General features: G+C 39.7%; 1 pseudogene; it reads left to right on the top strand.

Annotated features, from left to right (window-relative positions):
* The window catches only part of LOC124501860 (sterol-4-alpha-carboxylate 3-dehydrogenase, decarboxylating-like), a 46,838-nt pseudogene that overhangs the window by 18,744 nt on the left and 8,071 nt on the right, over nt 1–20,023 (top strand).

Below are 20,023 nucleotides of genomic sequence, written 5' to 3'. Positions count from 1 at the left end.
GCCGTGTTGGGGAAGGGTTGTGTTTGGGCTCCTGCAGTTAGCAGGCCCAACACGGGCACTCTGTCAAATGTGAGTTGTGGGTAAACTGAACCACAGCTTACAAAGGATGAGGAGTTTGGTGGTTTCACTACCCCAGTAAGTAGTGAACTTACCCCAGTAAGTTGTTTCAGCATTCTAAGGTAGCCTACTGTCCCCTACTTCGGTGTGGAATATAGGAGACTAACTTCATCAAAAAATAAAATAAAAAGGTAAAATACATTTTAGATGTCATCGTCTTACATAGCAACCCCATTCCCTTTTGACATTTTTATTATTTTTTTAATTGTAGGAAACATATTGGCTATTATTTTTAATACCTACTGTCTATTTAAAAAAAATTTTGATGTTTATTCATTTTTTAGAGAGAGAAACAAAGTGTGAACAGGGGAGGTGCAAAGAGAGAGGGAGACACGGAATCTGAAGCAGAATCCAGGCTCTGAGCTGTCAGCACAGCTGACATGTCCGACATGGGGCTCAAACCATGAACCACGAGATCATGACCTGAACCGAAGTAGGACGTTTAAACAACTGAGCCACCCAGGCGCCTCTGTCTCTTTCTTTTGTAAGTTTTGGGGTTTGTTTGTTTGTTTGTTTGTTTTGGATTTGTTTTTGTTTTGTTTTTCAGTAATCCCCAATACCCAATGTGTAGGCTCAAACTCACGACCCCAAGATCAAAGGTCGTGTGCTCTTCTTTTTTTTTTTTTTAAATGTTTATTTTTGAGAGCGAGAGAGAGACAGAGTGCAAGCAGGAGAGGAACAGAGACAGAGGGAGACACAGAATCCAAAACAGGCTCCAGGCTCTGAGCTGTCAGCACGAAGTCCAATGTGGGGCTCGAACTTATAAACCATGAGAACATGTCGGTCAGATGCTTAACCAACTGAGCTACCCAGGCACCCCAGGGGTTGTGTGCTCTTCTGACTGAGCCAGCCAGGGGCCCCTACCATGTGTTTCTTTAATCCTAATAATAACAAACCCTGGATGTAATTTTAATTGTCCAAGAGAGTTGCCCATGATTAGGAACCTAGTACATGGCAGTACTGAGAATTAAATGTTTTGCCTAACACTAAAGACACTATGCTCAAGTGGCTTTCTTGCTTTCTTTCTTTTTAAGAATCATTTCTTTTCAAGACATACCTAATTCTGTTGCTCTTTGGAAGATAATTAGTGAAGTGGATGAATTAATATGACCAAATATGACCCTCCCTCTTCTCCTGAGTAACATGGGCACTTGTCACCATGACTTTTTGAGATGATGTCTGACCCAAGGGGGTCAATGGACATTTCTAATCAGCCGTAAAGGGAAACTAAAATCGTGACAAAATTGTAGGCAAAGTAATTTCAGGACAGATGAAACCTTACAATTCCTCTCAAAATAAACCTATACAGTAAAACCTTGGGTTGCAAGTAACTTATTCTGTGAGTGTTCTGAAAGATGAACAAACATTTCTAATAAATTTTAAATTGATAAGTGAGTTATGTCTTGCAATATGAATAGCACCTGATGTCAAATGTCACATGAGCACAACTGAGCCAATGGGTCTTCTCTCTCTCTCGCTGTGGGATTGTGGGTGCTCAGATACTTGGTCTCAGGCCGTGATGTTTGGTAGAAATCAGTGATTTTTCAGAACGTTGGAAAGTGCCCACAACTGGCACTAGTGTATTTTTTTTTTTTTTTGGTCACTTCAAAGGACCTTTGGCTACTCCTTTGCTTTTCCATACAAGGGTCAGCTTAGGAATGCTTTGCTTCATGCTCGGTCATTGGATAGCTTCCTGGTTAAAGTTGTACAAAAAGAAAAAGATTCCATTGAACCAATAGACAGCAGTGATTCCATTAGTGATAGTGGAAATCATCCTACACAATAATCCTCTCCTCTCTTACCTCCCTCACACTAACCATGAAGATTTTCAAAGGTAAGTGCAGGTTAATTTGTTTATTTTTCTTTATATTTTGTATTTTATTTATTATTTTGTATTATAGTACTGCAATCATTTTTACATGAAAATTTTTGGTTGTGGAACAAATCATGAGTTTCCATTATTTCTAATGGGGAAATCTGCTTTGATATACAAGTGCTTTGGATTACATGCATGTTTCTGAAACGAATTATGCTCACAAACCAAAGTTTTACTGTATTTGTTTGGATGAGTAGACCTTTCCCCCTTCCTCCTCTTATTAAACCCCTTTGTTCAGGGTAAATAGTGTCTGCCACAATTCACATCCATCTGGAATTTCACAATGTGCCCTTATTTGCAATAGGGCAGTAAGGAGAAGTAATTAGTTAAGATGAGGTCATACTGGATTAGAGTGAGCCATCCAGTGACTGGTGTCTTTATAAGAGAAAGGTGGAGCTTCAGACACAGAGACATAGAGGAGACAAAAGGGACAGAGACTAGACTAATACAGGTACAAGCCAAGGAAAACTGAGGGTTGGCAGAAGCCATCAGCAGCTCGAAAGAAAGAAGGAAGTTGTCTTCCCCTAGAGCCTTCAGAGGGAGCACAACCCTGCCAACACCTTGACTTTGGACGTCTAGCCTCTGAAATGGTGAGAGAATAAATTTCTGCTGTTTTAAGCCACTCATTTTGTAGCACTTTGTTATAGAAGCCTTGGGAAACTAATATGCCCGTGTCACTAATTGATTTATCCATGCAGTTATCTCCTAACCACTTGAAAAAGCATAGAATCTGAAAGAATGAAATAGAAAATAATGAAGCTTCAGTGGCTGCCAAAAGCATAGGAGTGAGCCATCCCATGTGGTTGGTGGACAAATATGACAATCCAGGAACTGAACTGAAGAGAAAGCAGATCAAAAATATGATATTGGGCGCCTGGGTGGCGCAGTCGGTTAAGCGTCCGACTTCAGCCAGGTCACGATCTCGCGGTCCGTGAGTTCGAGCCCCGCGTCAGGCTCTGGGCTGATGGCTCGGAGCCTGGAGCCTATTTCCGATTCTGTGTCTCCCTCTCTCTCTGCCCCTCCCCTGTTCATGCTCTGTCTCTCTCTGTCCCAAAAATAAATAAAAAAACGTTGAAAAAAAAATTTTAAAAAAAATATGATATTATTGGGGCACCTGGGTGGCTCAGTCGGTTGAGGATCCAATGTTGGTTCAGGTCATGATCTCACGGTTCATGAGTTTGAGCCCCACATCATGTTTGCTGCTGTCAGCACAGAACGCATTTCGGATCCTCTGACCTCATCTTTCTGCCCCTCCCCCATTCACTCTCTCTCTTTCTCTCTCTCTAAAAAAATAAATAAACATTTTTTAAAAATATGATATTAAAGTGAGACTACCTGCCATTCACTTTTGTCTAAAGGTCCAGGTTGATGATAGTCAGCCTCGCCTATGTCCTGAAAATCATTTAGGAAAATTAGCATGCTTATTTTATGTAAATAAAACCAGTTTCCCCAATAAAAAAAAATATCTAACAAACTTTGATTATAATTTGCTAAACCAAAACATACATTTTTAGATAAATGAGTGAATTTTCAAAATAAATAAGCTTCAAAAATTGATATTCACGTGAAAGTCTTCCTAAAGTCAACAATGTGCGTTTATATTAATTCTAGCCAGAAAACTCTTTCAAAATGGTATTTATACAAAGAGTGCTTTGCTTAAGGTTTCATAAAGCCCTTAGTGAATACTTGTCGAGGCTCTTTGGAAAAACAAAGTTGGAGTTAAAGTTGATTGCTTTCTCAGAATAAGCAAGCAGGAGTCTTGGATGGAGTGTGGAAATCCCTTCTAGCCCCATTCATTATTAAGGAAAAAACAAAAAGACTTCATAGTTTAATAAAAAGAGCCTTGTGCCAAGAGTCAGGGGACTCCATGTGAATTATAGCCCAGGCTCTGACATTGATTTACTGTATGACTTTAAGGCACACATGTCGTCTCCTGATATCCCAAGTTTCCACTCACTTTTTTCTGTGTAATACTGGACAAGTTATAACAATACTCTACCTTTGTTTCTCCACCTATCAGCTAAGGATGACATACTCTTCCGAATTACTGTGAGGATAAAATGAGTTCATATGTCTAAAGCCCCGAGAACGATGCCTGGCATGAAGTAGCTAGTATTAGTAGCTGCAATATTGCATGGCTTCTCTCCCTTCTAAACCTTAAGCCTCTTAAGGATAGGAATCATACCTTATGCACCTTGGTTTCTCTCAAAACACCTAGAAATGTATCTTGCATAAACTAGTTGCTCAATAAGTATTTGCTGAACTGAATTTAAACTTCAAGGACAAAGTCTATATATTATCTAGCTTGTTGGGGTTGTATTCATTAATTTTTTTTAATCCAGTTATCTGGGGAAAGAAGAGAGAGCATCATTTGGGAAAACATCTGTGAACAAAGGATTCCAATGAGAAAAATACTTTAACGAATCTCCTAGTGAGGGCAGAAGACTTTAGCTCTTTCGACAGCTTCTTTCCCATCCTGCTGGTGGCCTCTTTCTCCCAGGAGAACTAATAGTAAATTCTTTATTGCTTTGGCTTTATTGCTTTTAGCTCTGGAGACAGTGCGCTTTCAGGCAGTAATTATATTTCGTGTATAAATATTATTTCTAAGAGAAGAGCTAATAGCTTTTTTGTAATGCTATCTGTAATTCTGTAGTTGCTAAATTTATGTGTCAGCTAGAATCTTGAAGTAAACAAAATTTATAAATTGATTCCTTTAGAACGATGTAAGATCTTGCTAGACTCTACTACTGCTCAGATAAGAATAACTGAATTCATCAGCTAAGCCAGCAGTGAAATTAAAATACAGTTGAATATTCTGAGCAGTCTTTGAGAACTATGGCAAATTACAATAAAACCCAACACATGAATGTTAGTCACTTTGTCAAGAAGTCAGGTTGTAAGTTACTCAGCCTCCTATTCAGTCACTGGTTCATGTGTTTCTTCCTAAGTTAACTTCAAGTTAATTTTCCCATAAAAATAGCTGAGATGGGAAAGAGTCTTTAACCTTCATAGCAAAGAGTTCAAATAATTGTAAAGAAGAATATAAATTACGGGTAGCACTACTAACCTCTCTATAGGGTCAGTTGAGGGAAATGCTTCTTAAGAAGAGGTTAATGTACACTCTGATGTCTTAGCTGTAATAACATGTCACGGTGAGGATAGGATGGCAAGTTGGATCCTATCTTCATACAGAGGGCCTCTTAAGGAAACTATGTGCAATGGCCTTCTCAATGCTAAGGAGTATTAAATATTTGCAGATTTCTGCGCACTTGGTGAAATATACACTTTCTCTCGAGAGGTAGCATTATGTCATGATAAGCTGCATAAGCTCTGAGGACAGAACTTGATGGGTTTATATAAAAAAAACTGAGTCGCACAAGTTGTATCAGTTGGTTGTTTTTTTGTTTTTTGTTTTTTTTTTTTTTTGCATTTTTGAAATGGACAGTAGCTAGGAACATTAACTGAGTTAATACAACTGAAGGATCTAGCACACCATAAAAGATCAATGGCGTTTGCCATTATATATTACTCTTATTATTTAGAATTGTTTTATTTAGAATAATTATTAGGATTATTCCATTTTGAATCATTGTATTATTTCGATTTATTAATTAGCTCTTTCTTGACTCTTGCTACCTTAATTTTAGCTCAGGAACTCCAAACTACCATCGGTTTTACTGTCCTGAAGAGGCATTCTGACAACCTTCTGTCTACAACGACCCTGGCCAGGAAAATTCTAATTAGCCCGGAAAGGAGGGAAAATCTCTTTGAAAAAAAAAATTATTTTGGGATGAGCACTGGGTGTTGTATGGAAACCAATTTGACAATAAATTTCATATATTGAAAAAAAAAAAGAAAAAAAAGAAAAAAAAAATTAAAGGACCAAACAAGAATAAAAGCAATTATAGTCTGAAAAGAAACCCTTACCCGTGATTTTCCTCTCCAAGGTTTCAATTACCTGCAGTCTATCACAGTTGGGAAGCACATGATCCTCGTTCTGATGGTCAAGAGTAGCCTAAAGCTACTCACAAGACCTGTATCACTCACCTCACTTCATGTCATCATGTAGGCACTGTATTATTTCCTGTCATCACAAGAAGAAGAAAGGTAAGTACAGTACAGTAAGCTATTTTGTGAGCGAGAAGGCCCACATTCGTATAATTTTTATTAATGTATTGTTATACTTTCTACTTATTCGTTATTGTTGTTCATTTCTTACTGTGCTTGATTTATAAACGAGACTTTATCGTGGTTGTGCATGTCTAGGAAAAAACCATCATATATAGAAGGTTCAGTACTATCCAGTTTCAGGCATGTACAGGGGGTCTTAGAACCAATCCCCTGCAGATAACGGGGGTGCAGGGGGGAGCTGCACAGAATACAGCCTTCCAAAGTGACTTGTTACTACTTCTAAGGGAACTGAGGTCCCTGGGAATCCTCTGTAGTCCCTGGGGGCTCCTCTATTCTTAGAAGCACAATGAACTCAAGCAGTTTTCCTCTCCTTCTCTGAGCTGTGGCTTCTGTTTTCATCGCCCGGGATGTCCTTTCCCCTAGACCTGTTTCAGAGAGGATCACAATTCTCTCTGACCTTTTCCTCTTTGTGCTATCTCCCCAAATTAGCAAACAACCCACTCTCATCCAATGATTTTATTACTAATTACCATACAGTAAAAGAATGGTGCCAAAATTTTTGTTAACAGAAAATAAAATTGGAAGCTACAGGGTTCCCAGAGTTCTCCTGGAACTCTGGGGTTTTGACTCTGAATGCCTTTCTTGGATGAGGCATGGACCCCACTCTCCTCCAGTGCTGCCATAAGTCTTAAAGGTGAGATTTACCAAACAGCATCCGTTACTACACTTTCGCCAAATCCTTTTCTTTTTGAAAACTCTTCCAAATAGAGCTAAAGACCTAATTAAGGTGGGTTGATTAGGCTTTTCTCAAGTGAGTGATGTGTATATCAGATGAATTCCAGGCATACATCTGTCCTTCGGGGCCATCTCCATGTTCCTCTACTTCTGTACATGGAAGGTAGCACTGGGTGATGCCCATGTATTTCATGACTCAGTTTCCATCCTTTATTCCAGTGGTTCTCAAATTTCAGTGTGTATCACAAGAGCTTGAGAGCTTGTTAAAACACAGATTACTGGTCCCTGCTTTCAGAGCTTCTTAGTCAATGTCTGGGATAGGTCCCAAGACGTTGCATTTCCAACCAGCTACGGGTGATGCTGATTCTGCTGGGAGCACTCTAAGACCCTTTGACTTACGGTCCTCCTATCCAGGTTTTCCTCTTTGGTCAAATGGGGAGAGCCTTTCTGTAGAACGAAGTCAGGGTCAGAGAAACAAAATAAAGAAAAAGGAAGGAGAACATGGGGAGAAACCTAAACACAACTGCTCAGCTCTGGGGTCCGTCAGGGTCTGCAGCCAGCTCCAACACTCCATTTCCCAGCTATAGATTAAAAGTTATAAATATACTTTTTTTATAAATATACTTTTTGTTACACCAGTGTGAGTTGGGTTTATGCCACTTGCAACAAAAAATGATACTGCCAATATAATCTCAGTTTGATGTACTATTATAAAAATGTCCACTCAAGAACACCTCCCATTGCTCCTGTAGGTAATCAAAGATGTAATTTCTCCACATCCCTTAATCTGCTTTGTCAACAACAAATATCTGTTACCAACTTAACAACAACTACGTGTTTGTTTATGGAGATCTGATGGTAGCTGAAACAGATGGAAATTCCCCCAGGTAGATATAGGCACACAAGGCAAAGTTGAGCATGTCTTTGGCAAGTCTAGAATCATTCATCCATTTATTTAATAAATATTTGTTAAATCACAACTATGGGCTCCTCATTAGGCCAAGTGCTGGAATGAAACAGTGGAAAGACCTCTTTCAAAGATGCCTGTTATTCCTTAAGTTGGGGCAACAGAAATTAAGTCAGTTACAAGAGAGTGAGATCCTTGCTCTACAGGCATTGCACAGGACCCTTGGCTCTGGAGTGAACACACAGGGCCACCGGGGCACCAGGCATGTGCTCTGTAAACCATCACTCTGAGTCAAGTTTGGGGTGATGGTATGATGCAGTGGACATGGATAGGTTTTAGTGTGTCAAGGGACAGGCTATGCGCAGTGGACAAACTTGGGTTTGAGGCACAGCCCCACTACTTTCTAGTCTAGTTAGTGACCTTGAGCAATTACCATCTAAGCCTCAGTGTATCTTATTTATAAATCGGGCTTTCAATATTACGTATCTTAGGTAAGATTGCAGTAAGAATTGCACTCCAGCACCCAATGTATATAAGTGTTCTTTCAATGTTTGCTAAAGAAAACACCCCAAAATTATACAATTTTAGTAAAACAGTAAAGGAAGTGCCCATCTTCTGCCGGAAAACTACTTACAGAGGAAATGTGAAACCTGAAGTTCTAATGACCCAGTTGACATTAAAATTAAATAAAGGAGGAATTTCTGAGTAATCAATAGTTTCAGATCTGAGACTCTAAGGGGCATCTTTAGGAATCAATACTGATGCCATAAAATCTATTGAAAATTACAAGAGATGGCATGATATCTGTTTTTGAAATGGAAAAATAATGCAAATCAAAAAGAAGTTGCAAGAGACAATAAGTCCTCTGTGGTCTTCATTAATGGAAAATAGGAAAAATGCCCCACAAGATTATGCACAAGAGCACATCAGCTGTTATAGTGAAAGGAAGGAAAATAAAAAGACAAAACTTTAGGTTTTAAACTTAGTCTTGACAAAGTACTAGCTCCACCACTTTCTAATTGTGGGTGATTAAATTCTGGGCTCAAGACTTGTGATAAATTATGTCACCATAACATCTACAAACACAGGTTTGTGGGGAACCAATAAAAAAAATGCATGTAAAGTGTCTACAATAATGCTTTGCACCTAAGAGGCACTTGGCAGATAGGAGCCCCAGAAATTGGTGAGAGAGAGAAGAACACTTTTATGTCCTCTCCATAGGTCAAGCAACACTCTCTACTAATGGCTGGAACCTTCCCATTATGTCACATTTTCATCTTTTGCTGAATACAAGGAAATGCTGTGATCAGCAAAATCAAATGGATTGCTGGACCTTAGGTCACAATTCAGAGACAGAAAGCCTACTGTGGGCATAATTGTGAGATTACACAGAACTTCAGCCATCGTAGATGGCCATTTCTGTCTCTCATCTGGTCGCAGCCCAGGATTTCCTAATGAGCTGTTTGGAACCCCTTACTCTGACCCAGCAGGAAAGGATAGCTTCCTAAAACATGGTTTTCAAATTCTGTGTACTTGCATCCTTCTTGCTATGAACAGACTCTGGCAGGAATAAGCAAGTGGTCTGTCAAGATGAGGCCCTCCTGAAAACTACTCAAATTATTCAATCTGAATTGTTTTTTTTTTTACCTGTCTGGGACAGGATTATAAATCTATAGGAAGTTCTTCTCTCCTCCAGTATCATGTAAAGAGATGATGATCTCAGAATTCATGGACCATTCAGGTTTTGTTTTTTTTTGTTGTTGTTGTTGCATTTTTAAAAAGAGATGCTCTGAAGAGTAAAAAAAAAAAAAAAAGAAAAGAAAAAAAGAAAAATTGATCCAACTGAAATATATTAAAGTTGATGAAAGGAATTATGGTATTTGTATTCTGTACATGTTTCCATGTGTGTTATGTAGTTAAATACCCATCATCAGAAAGATCTTTTAAACTAAAAGAAATCCTGCAATTACAATTAAATTAAATTGTAGCAGCTCTGAAAGTCTGTGAATTATTAGAGCCTTAAAATATAAAATTTGGAGAAACACATATAGCTTTAGGACAAAGAACATGACAAGAATCTTTGTCCACTGGAGTCCAGTTCAGGAAACTAGAAAGCATACTAATCATTTAACAGATAGACGTAGTATAAAGTAATTATCATCAACTAAACAATTGCCTAAGTAAGTGTTAGAGGGTGGAAAATGCGAAAAGGGGACATTGAAGGGATTAACACAGAGAGAACTTCCAGAAGCAGGAAGCACCACGGGGAAGGTGCAGTGGAGGGGGGAACTTGGCGGTGGAGAACGGGTCCTCAAAGCCCAGCAGACCCCTGCGGAGACGGCACTGCCTGGCTGGTGCAGACAGCTCTGCAGAATTAGGGAGGGCTTAGAAGGAACTGGAGAACAGACTGGAACAGTCACGGCTGCCAAAAGAGAGCAGCTGCTGCTGGGTATGCTGTTGACAGAAACCAGAACAGGAACTTCCAGGCAGTCCCCTTCCAACCTCACAGCATGCCCCCAGGGCTTCCTCCTCCAGGCAGCCCGAACTATATTTCCTAGACCTGTGTCACAAAGCTGAAGATAGAAAGCTGGGTTTGGAATCGAGACTAACTTCATAAATCAGCACAGCATCTTCTTAGCAACGACTTCGAGTAAACGGAGGCATTCACAAATCACAGCTGATGGTTCAACTGGCACCTGAGGTTTGCAAACGGGGAACAGCACTGCTGAGTCTAGAGTAGGAAAGCCCCTGTCTATGCCCCATTGATCTTTGCAGCCATCCATGCACACAAATAATCATCTCCTTCATTTATTCATTCGTGTATTTATTAACCAAGAAATATTTATTGACATCCTTCCATTTCCAGGCATTTCTCTAGGTGTCGGGGTGGTTATAACAGTGAATAAGACAGACAAATCCCCTGTCCTTCTGGAGCTGACATTCTAATGGGGAAGACAGACAGAAACAAATACATACCAATGGCCGGTAGTGCTAGGTCCATGGGGGAAAAGGGTATTCAATCCACTTCTTCTTTTTAATGTGATGAACACACAGAAAATTCTAGAAAAACAACTAATGGCTCCAGTTCACCTGGATTGACATTTTACATTAACTTTCTGTGTTTCATAAGCCATCATTCCAACTGTCAGTGGCTCGTATTAAGCATTCTGGCTAACATCATCTCCCTGATAAAACAACAAGACCTAAGATTTGTGGCGTCCTGGGAAGAACCAAAGACAGACACATCAGCTCAAGCCCAGCACACTGAGGTGGGTGGGCGGCAGGACACTCTCTTGGAGGATGTTTTTGCATCCCAGACCTACTCTGGTGTCTGAAATGATCTCCTCAAAGTTGGTAAAGAGCTACGGGCACAGATTATACAGGAGAATGAAATCCCAGAGAAGATGAGTTAGCAACTTGTCCTTTTTTCTTTTTAACTTTTTTTTAATGTTTATTATTTTTGAGAGAGAGAGAGAGACAGAGCACAAGCGAGGGAGGTGCAGAGAGAGAGGGAGACACAGAACTCCAGGCTCCGGGCTCTGAGCTGTCAGCACACAGCCCGATGCGGGGCTCGAACTTATGGACTCACGGACCGTGAGGTCATGACCTGAGCCGAAGTCTGCTGCCCAACCGACTAAGCCACCCAGGTGCCCTTCAACTTGTCCTTTTTTTAAAGCTTCAGTGGCAAATCACCTGTTTGTAGCTTAATGTATAGTTAGTTGCCTAGATAAAAATATGGTAAAATGGTTGCTCCAGCTCTGCTATATTTTTACTTTGGGCAAAATAAATACCACAGATGCCTGGACTCTAATTTGTTTTGCTTCTTCAAGGCACTATGACTATTAAATTATGGAGGATATTAATCAAATCTCTATGAGTGTGCATGTGTGTCGTTACAGTAACATGTGTTAGAAAGAGTAACTGAGACTCCAGCATACGTTTACTGATCCTTAATTAATTTAAACTCTGTTTAATATAAAACATCAGGTTATACATACTACTTAAAATGCTATAAATACAATCTTTATTTCCCGAGGGATTAAAAACACTCTTCTCACCATATTGCTTCTCATAGCTAACATTAAAATCCATATTCTGACTTCTTTTCTGAGAATCTGGTAATACTAGGCCTCACTTTCCAGGGTCCACTGCTTGAAGATGTCTTCTGACACGAGCATGTTGTCCTCAGTGCTGCACAACCTCTGGTCCCACTCAGCTTGCTGCACCAGGTTTCCACTATCTCCTGGCCTCTGGAGGCATTTGAGTTTTACAGACTCTATGTGCTGTTGAATAGCTCAGAAAAGATATTAAACATATTTAAGAACCAAAAGTCACGGGCAATAAAGTGACGTCCTCCAGGTCTCATGCAGTGCTAGGTATTAACCCATTGGCTTCGGATTGTGTAGAAAAGAGTCTAAGGTGCAGGAGTGGGAGGGGGCATGTAGGGGGCTCAAGACAGTAATTATGTACCTAAGTTATGGAAATATCAATATCTGAACAGCCCATAGGGTCACATTGCCTGAATACCAGATGTAAGTGTGCATTCTTCAGGTGAAGGATTCATGAGACTCCTTCATGAGTTTAAGGTGACCAGTGAGGGAAGGAAAGATATAGAAGGGAAGGAAGATGTGGAGGGGAAAAAAGAGGGTAAGAGGCCTTCAGGTCATAGAACTTGAGGGTAGAAGAAAGTGTGTGTGTGTGTGTGTGTGTGTGTGTGTGTGTGTGTGTGTGTTTCTACCAAACAACCTACAGAAAGCCTGTAGAGCTCAGAAAGAATACAGTTTCTAAGGGCCTGAGCATGGGGTGTAGAAGTTGCTAGACCTACGAAATATCTAAGACATTTCTGTTTTGAAATGGTTAAGAAGGGTCACCTGGGTGACTCAGTTGGTTTGGGGATTCTATCTTTCTCTCTCTCTCTCTCTCTCTCTCTCTCTCTTTCTGCATCTCCCCTTCTTGTGCATGCTCTCTCTTTCTCAAAAATAAATAAATAAACATTTTTAAAAAATGATTAAGAAAAGCAATGATTCCTTGGTCCTAAAAGCCTGAATAATGGAAGAACTAATGTGACAGGAACCTCTATCTCATCCCTTATCCCACTCTCCTGTCTTCTTCCACTGAACTGAATTTCTTTTGTCTTTGTATTTCCCAAATTTAAGACAGTGCCTGGTTCAAAATGCCTCCTCCCAGCCTCTTCCAACTTCAAACTGATTTAGGTGTTCTCCCTTTGTTTTAGTTTATCTGTCTCATCTGGAAACTCCTTGAGGGAAGTTTTTTTTACTGCCTGACTCAGAGTAATGTATTTGTTGAATGGATAAGTAGATGAATATCAATCAGTAAGCTATCTTGGCACACAGTTGTGGGGGGGAATCTGTAATATTAAGCATTTATTTGTTCAAAGTATGCTGCTGACGTATGAAATAATGGGGCAGACATTGGTGATTGGCTACGCAAAAGGCATTCCCAACCCCTTCATCTTCATGGTCTCTTTGTATAGCAGCTGGAAATCTTTATGGCCTCCTTTTCTTAGAGGTAGCCGTGTGATAGTTCTGATCTGTAAGGAAAAGTCTGCTGGAGTGGGGATAGGAATCAGTGTTGCATTTTCTGGCTGTTTTGGCTTTTCTGTCTCCTTCGTCCTATCTTGAACATGGATGTGATGGCTGGTGCTGAAACAGCCACCTTGCAGTTATGGGAAAAAAAGACCTGAAAATCTTTTAGCATGTTTTAGCAACCCTGACATCTTTCAGCAATGGACCTGTCACTAGCATCTACACAGCTTCGGTCTGATGATTGAAGAAAAGTGAAGGTTTTCGAAAAAGGTTTAAACCAACAGATTTCCTGTTACTTGCCACTAATGAGTGGTATCAAATGTTAAAGTTACACAATTCTGGAATATAGTTTCTCTGCTAAAGACACTGTGGGGATGGGGAATGTAAATGTATTCAGAGCACTTTGGGTCTGAAAGAGTGTGATGTCAGAAACCAAGGTGTATTTTCTCAGTGTTCTCTACAGTCTTCAGATGATTTCCCTCCAGGACAAACGCTAAGAATTAACCAACCCTGCTGGAAAATGAAAAAAAAAAATTTAGAAATTTACTTCTCCATTTCTCTGGAATAGATATTGAAGTCCCTAATTAAGCTCCTTGTCACTGTAGACAATGTTGCTAAACTGTGTATGATTTCCCTCCTTTTCCTAGTTCCCCAATGGCCTTTGCATCTGTTTGATCAGCAAAGAACAGTAAATTTAGCCCTGTCCAAATCCACAGTCCCTCTGTATTTTCACAATCAGACTGTCTTAGTGGTAAGTGCTTTAATACCTTGTTACAATGTTATCAAACCAATTACAGTGATGAAAAGATTAATCATTATATTGCTATCCACTAATATTTATCTTTGAAAAACTAATGAATATTGATGACCTGCATGTTCTTGCCATGCATCTGCAGCAGTTTGAAAACCCCTAGATCTGAAACAGAATAAGCCAACAACTTGAAGTACCTCTAAATGTGATTGTTGCATAAGTTATAATCATTGAAAGGAGGCTTAGAGATTCTATCACCCATCTAACATCTTTGTTTTACAAATGAGGAGACTGAAAGACCTAAATTGGGAGCTGTCTTAACATATGTTCTCATGCTCCCATCAGCTGTATCTATTTCTATAAACAGAAAGAGACAAGGATTCTTTCACTGTTTTACCCATCTGGTGCCTAACACAATACCTTGCTTGCACATAGGAGATGCTCAGTTAGTGTTTATTGACCAAAAAAGTGATTCCACACATTCGATTGGGTTTTGTCTGATTCATTAGACCATAATAAGCTGGCCCTCACTGGGTCCTCTGTGCCTTGATCATTCCCATCTGCCCACCCTCTCTCTAACTATGGTCCTATTTATGCTAACTCAGCTTCTATCTCCTCTAGGGAGGCATCCACACTGTCTCAAGTCTTCATGGCTCTCAGTCTCGATGAAAGAGGTTAAAAGACAATCAGCTATTTTATACAATTTGGGATTTAATTATATAATGTCTTTTATTGATTCTTGTTTTTCTGAATAGCTTTGTCCCTGCCACTATCATCTATAGTTCCAGAAGGCAGCAACAATACGTTGTATTTTTATGTACCAAAGTGCATATCATGTTCCAGAATGCATAGAGGTCCTCAGACTGTCCTTGATTTATTATTTGGAAGGAACAGAAACTATCTCCAAGTTCCTTTGTAGATCCTTACTCAACAAAATATGTGTGAAATAATTTCTGTGTCCTGAAACTGACATCATAAAAAACAAATTGTGGGAAGATTATTTTTTTAAGAATCAGAAAAGCACACACTAGCACTAATAAAATACAACATTTTAACATCAAAAGGAATCAAACTGTTCAAAGGTGCATGCCTTTATGTCCCATATCTCCCAGAATAGATTGAAATATTTCAGATATATACACACACAGACTCAAGAAAAGAGTACAGATAGAGGGCAAGAACAACCAATACATAAGAGATTTTAGTAAATCTTTGGAAGATAGAACGCAGGTGGGAGTTTATTGATGGACTATAGCAAAAGAAGTCATGGCCTGGAATGTTCCATGAGGGAGCTGTGTTGGAAGATGAAGGGGGTGAGGGATGCCACCATCTGCCAACTAGAATATCAGAGGGGCTCTGAGCTCAGGGGGAGGGACTGATTAGGAGCCTGGAAATGGACAGATTTACTGGAAATGTAAACAGAGAAGAGGTTACCAGTGAAATTTTGCTCTCTTCTTCTCTCTCATTGCTGACATTTGCAAGTCTGGGGAGCTAAGACTTCTAGTATGATGTTGACACTCACAGTCAAGTCTCCTCACTCTGACTTTTGGGGAAACCACACCTGACAGCCACCCTCACATCTTCTCATCGTAAAGCTAAGCTTGCCATTGCGCAAGCTCTGCCTTTATAAACAGAAGTCCCTCTCAGAAATTTCCACTCAGTGGAATACTCTAATATCTGAAAGCCAATATTAGAAACCAGTATAACAGGGGAGGTGCTTTTACCAGATCCCATCCTTCATTCTTAAATATGGAGAAACAAACCAAAGGTAACTAGATATGTGAAAAAGTACAGCAGCATAAAGAAAAAAAAAAAAGATCATCATCAACAACAACAAAATAACCACAGGGAATAAAAGAGAACTCAGGTATAGAAAAAGATTTGACATCCACGAACAGGATGTGCAGAAAAAGGACAAAGCAGAGACTGGTAAAGAGTTTGAAAATAGGATAGAAAAAAACCCCCACAAAACTATAGGAAAAATAAAGGACAAAAATATCAAGAAACATAAGCAAAACAAAAAGGAGAAATATAATATGACAGAAAACATAAGAGAACTAGAGAAACCATCTTTTGACTTAGAATCTCAGAGAGAGAGAACAGAGAAAATGGGGGAAAGAATATTACCAAAGACACAGCAGGCAGAAAAAAATCTCCAAAATTGGGAAAGACATTTTCAGCAGAGAAGGATTTCCTAATTGCTGAGTAGCATGAGTGAAAAATCCTTGTAAATTTTAGAGCACCACCAACAAAAAATAATAGTAAATATTTCCAGGAAGGAAAACACGAATTTGATCTAGAAAAGAGTATGTCTGGAACAACATAGCTATGCTCTGAGCTTGGAAACCAGCCAGTCCAGATAGGCCCAGTAGGATAGAGGCTCTGGTAGGGAAGTGTCACCCAGAGTTGGAGGACTTGACACAATAAACAAAATAATCATGAAGCTAGATAAACTATGAGAGTATGATGTAGTATATTGTTTTTTTGCCAAAACAAAAAAACAAACAAGATAATTAACAAGTAAACAAATAAATAAAACAAAAAACTTTACAGGACCTTAAATAACTAATGATGTGTAGAGGAAGAAATTCTTTCTGACCTTTATACAGGAAAGATGTTTCCCTGAGCAGTCCAGAAATGTAGACACTGAACGAGTAGAGAAGAGATGTTTACTAAGCATACTAGTTGGCGCCACTTTGAGGGGCGGGGGGAAATTATATAGTCACAATAATGTAACTGTTGTTGATTAGTTTTGTTTTTAGAATCAATTTATAGGGAAAATATAGAAGATTCAGGTAGGGCTAGTGAACAGAATGTTAATATTGAAAATCCTGAGAATATAAAAGAAAAGTTGTGGCTGACATAATGGGCAAAAGAAGAAAGAAATTTGGCAAGAGGGGTGAAACCCTAAGAGTGTCATCCTAAATAAGCAAAGATTCAAGATAATGACTAAAGCTGGTAGAAGACGGAACGTCACTGAACTGTATCATTGAAATAATAGTGGTAATGAATAGAAAATCTAAAAATAATAAGTATTGAATATAGGAAATGAGATTGGCTAAGGGAAGTAGCCAATGATAAGAGTTAATATGTCATCTTTTATCACAAGGAGTCTCTAAATATTGTTTAAATAAAGACAGAAGCCTATAATTTTAAGTTACCCTGGTAACTATGAGATGATAAAAGATAGAAGCAGATAAAGAGTTGCCTCTAGGAAGTGGAGAACATAAAGGGTATGAGGGGCATTTTACTATTTAGAACAAGCTCTTCCATTTTATCAAATATGTATTTTACACTGATTTTTAACACTAATTTTACAATAAAACAATGTGTTAAGAACCATCCTCAGGCTCATCCTCTTCTGAACGTCATCCTATCCTTATTCTCACCCCAAATCTCGTATCTGTCCAACCTGCGCCTTTAGCCTGTCTTAATCCATTTTGAGCCCTGGAGGAGCACGTAGCTAAAGTTTCAAAATGGCTGATCAAATTGGTCAAATGAAAATATCATGAGTGACCCACCACTTCATCCTCTGTGCCTCAAGTTTTCCTTCTGTAAAATGAGGTCATGCAGTGAATAATTTAAAGTCTGTTCCCATTTTAACAGGTCTCAAGAACATTTGTGTACATGTGTTTGTTTATGTATTTGTTTTTGTTAGCACTAGACTATGAAGCTAAATGTCCACAAGCTGGCAGTCTCCTAATCTTGCTGGTAGAAATTACAAAGCATAATGAACTAAGAGAAATGTTTTGAGGAAAGCTCAATAAGGCCATAAATAACATTCAGAGACAGGCTTACTGCCCCCCACTTTCACCATCATTAAACCTGTCCAATAACACGGAACGACATTGCCACGGATCATAACAGCCTGAATGTTAACATATTTTCAAAATAACGATCACAAAACCATATTTCTCTGGTTTGGACCTCCACTCCTCCTGTGGGAAATTCGGTCTGCTGCTCACTAACCTAACCCCTCCACTTAATTTTGAGATCCCCAACAGGTGCTTCATCAACCATACCTCTCAGCACCTTCATGTCCATATCAGTCAATGTCCTAGTGGAGAAACAATGAGTAGACTTAAGCATTAATACATTTTTACACAGAAGTTGTGAGAAATTGGTGTATGTGGTTGTGGGGGCTGGCTAGGCAAGCCTGAAATCTTTAGTGAAGGCTGGAAACTCTCAGGTAGAAACTGATGCAGCAGTCCACAGGCCAAACTTTTTTTTTTTTTTTAATTTTTTTTTTTTCAACGTTTATTTATTTTTGGGACAGAGAGAGACAGAGCATGAACGGGGGAGGGGCAGAGAGAGAGGGAGACACAGAATCGGAAACAGGCTCCAGGCTCCGAGCCATCAGCCCAGAGCCTGACGCGGGGCTCGAACTCACGGACCGCGAGATTGTGACCTGGCTGAAGTCGGACGCTTAACCGACTGCGCCACCCAGGCGCCCCGGCCAAACTTTTTTTTAAGGGCAATGTCAGTTCTCCTTTCAAGGCTTGATAATTGATTGGATCAGGCTCACCCAGATTAGCAAGGATAATCTCCTTTATTTAAATTAATTGATTGTAGATGTTAATCACAACTACAAAATTTCTTCCTGGCCTATTCGTTAGTGTTTGATTGAGTAACTAGGTGCTATGGCCTTGTCAAGCTGATACTTAAAACCGACCTTCACAATTTCTTTCCTTTTTCTTTCTCTCTTGCACTCTGGGGCAAGGCTGACTCCCAAAGATGCAGATGTTGTGGTGTTGCTCTTGTGCAGCGTCCCTGGAACACTCTCTCTGAACCACTGAAGCTGTAACCGCCTAGGCTTTAAATATGCTCATGCCCCCTTGTCCTCTCAGTGCTCCTCCCGGATTTCAGTGACACAGTCTCTGATTACAGCATCTCTTCCTGGGTCTCAGGACACTGGAAAATCTGAGTAGGAAAACCGAGGACATAATCTGGCACAAACACACCATCAGCCACTAGCTCTTTTCTTTGGACTAAACGTGTATACCTTGGCTTTCTCTAACATGCTCTTAGGAGGGATAAATAAAGGTCTAACTAACTCTTGGCGTGACCTTCCAGACACATTGTCTGATTCCCTCTGTCTCTCCAGTCTCGCCCTACAATGTGTTCCTTCTGCCTCCCTACACTCCTGCTTCAACGGTCTCTGCTTCAGTCCTTGAACTTTGCCAAGCTCACTCCTCCTTGGGCCTTTGTATGTGCTCTACCCTCTGCCTGGTATATTTCACCACATCCTCATTAACCCATCATCTGGATAATGAGATTTTTCCTTTAGATCTCACTTCAGTTGTCATTTCTTCAAGAATGTCTGTCCCAACAACCTTATCTGATTACTTCCCCATTATGTATACTTATAGTTTTAAGTACTAGAGATAATTACAAACCTAACCACGGTTGAAATTTTATTTTCTGTATGTCATCTTTATTTATTTTATTTCTCCCCAACTAGAGTGTAAGTGCCACAAAAGCAAGGATCATGTCTGTTTTTGTTCATTATGTCTGCAGTGCGTATTCTTCCCGTGCAAGAGAACCTGGCATAAGCTGGCACTCAAAAATTTGGTAAATGAATAAATAATTAGCTTCTGTATTCCTTTCCAGAACTAACAGTGTATTAATTTCCATACAGCCATAGCAAAGGCAATTAGTGCTGCCATAGCAAAGTACCAGAAACTGGGTGACTAAAGCAACAGAAATTTATTCTCTTACAGTTCTGAAGCCTAGTGTCTGAAATGAAGGTATCAGCTGGTCCATGCTCCCTCCAAAGCCACTAGGGAAGGGTCCTTCCTTGCCTCATCTGGCTTCTGACAGTATCAGCTGTTTCTTGGCTTCTGGAAGCCTACCTTCAATCTCTGCCTTCATCATCACAAGGCCATCTTCCCTGTGTGTCAGTGTCTGTGTCCCAAATTCCCTTTTCTTAGGACAATGGTCATATTGAATTATAGTCCCAA

Source organism: Lynx rufus, unplaced genomic scaffold (genome assembly GCF_022079265.1).
Source record: "Lynx rufus isolate CCGP_SWC_20201006 ecotype Redwood Valley unplaced genomic scaffold, mLynRuf1.p SCAF_7, whole genome shotgun sequence".
NCBI lineage: Eukaryota > Metazoa > Chordata > Mammalia > Carnivora > Felidae > Lynx > Lynx rufus.
Note: the sequence above shows the minus strand (reverse complement) of the source record. Positions and strands in the feature narration are given on the sequence as shown.